Here is a 3,325-nt window from a genome sequence, read left to right as displayed (position 1 = left end):
AGCGCAGATTATGGATTTAAAAATAGCTTTCAGCTATAATGAGAGAGAATAAAAAAGCGACTTGCTCTAGGTTTGACGTCATAACCTTGAACAGCCGTGAACAGCTTATTTTCAGCAAATAATTAATGTTACTGACGTATTTATAACTTCAAAATGACAGAAAACAACAAAATCTGCAGTTTTTCGTTATTCTCTGAGCACCAATCAGCCATAAAAAGTCTTATAATAACACTTTGATTATTGCCAACATGAAGAAAAACAGTATTTTTCCACAGTGCACAGAAGATAATATTTTAATGAGAAAAATATTACGAGTTACCATTAAAAGTTTGGTGCCACCAATATGTAAGGAAAGGTGCTTAAGGTGAATTAAGCTTTTCCCACATTTCTCATACCCAAGGTTATGAGGAAAACTTTTACCAAGGTATTTCTTGGGCGGCACGGTGGCTCAGTTGGTAGAGCTGATGCCTCTCAGCAAGAAGGTCACCGGTTCAAATCCCGGTCCGGGGACCTTCCTGGGTAGAGTTTGCATGTTCTCTCCGTGCATGCGTGTGTTCTGTCCGGGTACTCCGGCAGACCTCCCACAGACCAAAAGCATGACTGTTAGGTTAACTGATAACTCAAAATTGTCCTTAGGTGTGAGTGAGAGAGTGAATGGTCGTTTGTCTCTATGTGTGGCCCTGTGACGGACTTGCGACCTGTCTAGGGTGTACCATGCCCCTCGCACTGTGACTGCTGGATATGGGCACCAGTGACCCATGCAACTCTGAAGAGCGTGTACAGAAAATGGATGGATGGAGGTATTTCTCATTATTTGTTAATATCTTGACCGTGCGAAGTGAAAAGTGACACAATAAGTGAACGCTCAGAYGAGTTCARTTTGATTCATAAAAACTATGCAATCACTTAATTACACAAATTGAACGGATCATAAGTTACACTTGATTGTGGTTRTTCCTATAACAGCATCAGAGTTAAATGAGRWAAAACTCGCATCCAAATTTCAATTCACATCAACTCAGATTACTTATATAGAACAGTAAAACGTYAGTTCTGATGTTAACAACCAAACAATTTTACTGGCACTTTTAGCTTAAGTTTTGGCAAATTAAAAACAAGGAAAGGAGGGAAGTAAGATTAGTATGTTTACTACTACTTTTACTTTATCAAAGTGTGGGTCAACCGGAACTGCACGTCTTTTCTCGGCTCATGGTTCCACATGACAMGTCACTCCAAACACATCAGCTTTTACCTGGTGATGACTTCTTAAGGCACCCTCGGGGTAGGAAATTGGCTCGCCTCCAATCAGTCAGGGAACTGATGTCAGCTCGCTTACCGGTCTTTGGTGAACAGGTGTTATTTTCAGGTGACTTTGTGTTTGCTTCAGTCCAAGCCAGAAAAATTCAAACTGTATCCGGCTCCTCCTTCAAAATAAAATCTCCCCTCGGGAGTTAAAGCACACTTAAGAGGCTTGGAGTCTCGAGTTGGAACCACCGACAGGCGTGCCGGGTTCCTGGCTGTGAAATCCACCCTAATTAGCTCATGGGATCAGATTTTCAGCCAAAGCTGAGGTTTCTCCAGAGAGAATCCCAGCTGTCTTCCTAGGTTGGAATCAGGAAGAAGAGTGTGTYGCTCAAAGCCGTCCGGGTTAGTAAAAGAAATGGACGAACTTTGGTTCCGCCCTCAGGCTTAGAGATGAGTCAGAGTAGAAAGATAAAGATTTGCCAGGCCAGAGACAGTCAAGGTTAAATTCTGTTGTTGTTCAACAACATCATGATAACCTCTTTTGCTTACTTCTGATAGACTCTAAGAGAAATCACTGCAAAACATTTATGATGATTAAATGTAACATTTCTGTTTTATAATCAGTTCTGAACCATTCTGTTAGTCCAGATAAANAAGGGGTAGATATAAGTGTCTATATCTATTAGAGACTAAAGAGAGCTTCTGTAAGGAAGGCCTCAATTTCCACATAAATTACTTATTCCTCCAACCATAACTCAGTTATTTTAGACAGTGTCTACTTAGCTGTCATTAAAACGAGCGATTTTAGATTTTCAAATTTTGTTTCCATTATCATTTTTGAAGTCGATGTCGAGACTCATTTTGAAGATTAGMTAGCCCCCCCGATTGGTGTTGTTTCGAGCAGGTTTGAGGTGAAAACAAGGGTGTAGTCAATGTAGGTTACGGTACCCAAGGTAGCATTAATCTACATTGCCCTGTAAATAAGTGAGATTTATCAATCACCACATGTTGGCATAGTCAAATTTCATATTAGACTTCCATTCATTAACAGCAATCAGCCCTACTGACGCCGCGCGCTCCCGTTTCCCCAATTCTGGTCCGGACTGCTAACAGCTCCGGAGTCAAAATCCTGCTAAAGTTTGCCTTAAAACACACACAGAGTTCTCAATGTGGCTAACAACACATTTTTACAGGTTACGGTTGAGCCCACCAGGCCAGCGCTTAGCCGTCAATCTGGACGACTCGTTCGAGTTTTTCCGTCCAGGAGTAGCCTGGAGCTATCTCTCGTTAGCTTCTGTTTGCTACTGTCACTCCTCACATTAATTCATTCACAATGAACRTAGTGTAACACTAATAAAATGGCTAATTTTATTTAGATGTTAGCAGAGCGTGGTTATATAAAAATAWGTGACACAGTAGGAAACACGCRTACAGACACGATATAACCAACCAGATTATTAAATGCACCTGYTAAGATGTTTCTAATACTGGCTTTGGGATCCTTAATAAAATGTCATACAGACAACATGCATGCAAATAAATCATAAACTGGCTTCCACAGCGCAGATTATGGATTTAAAAATAGCTTTCAGCTATAATGAGAGAGAATAAAAAAGCGACTTGCTCTAGGTTTGACGTCATAACCTTGAACAGCCGTGAACAGCTTATTTTCAGCAAATAATTAATGTTACTGACGTATTTATAACTTCAAAATGACAGAAAACAACAAAATCTGTAGTTTTTTTGTTATTCTCTGAGCACCAATCAGCCATAAAAAGTCTTATAATAACACTTTGATTATTGCCAACATGAAGAAAAACAGTGTTTTTCCACAGTGCACAGAAGATAATATTTTAATGAGAAAAATATTATGAGTTACCATTAAAAGTTTGGTGCCACCAATATGTAAGGAAAGGTGCTTAAGGTGAATTAAGCTTTTCCCACACTTCTCATACCCAAGGTTATGAGGAAAACTTTTACCAAGGTATTTCTCTGGCGGCACGGTGGCTCAGTTGGTAGAGCTGATGCCTCTCAGCAAGAAGGTCACCGGTTCAAATCCCGGTCCAGGGACCTTCCTGGG

Source organism: Austrofundulus limnaeus, unplaced genomic scaffold, assembly GCF_001266775.1.
Source record: "Austrofundulus limnaeus strain Quisiro unplaced genomic scaffold, Austrofundulus_limnaeus-1.0 Scaffold880, whole genome shotgun sequence".
NCBI classification, from domain to species: Eukaryota; Metazoa; Chordata; class Actinopteri; order Cyprinodontiformes; family Rivulidae; genus Austrofundulus; species Austrofundulus limnaeus.
This window is presented reverse-complemented; position numbering follows the sequence as displayed.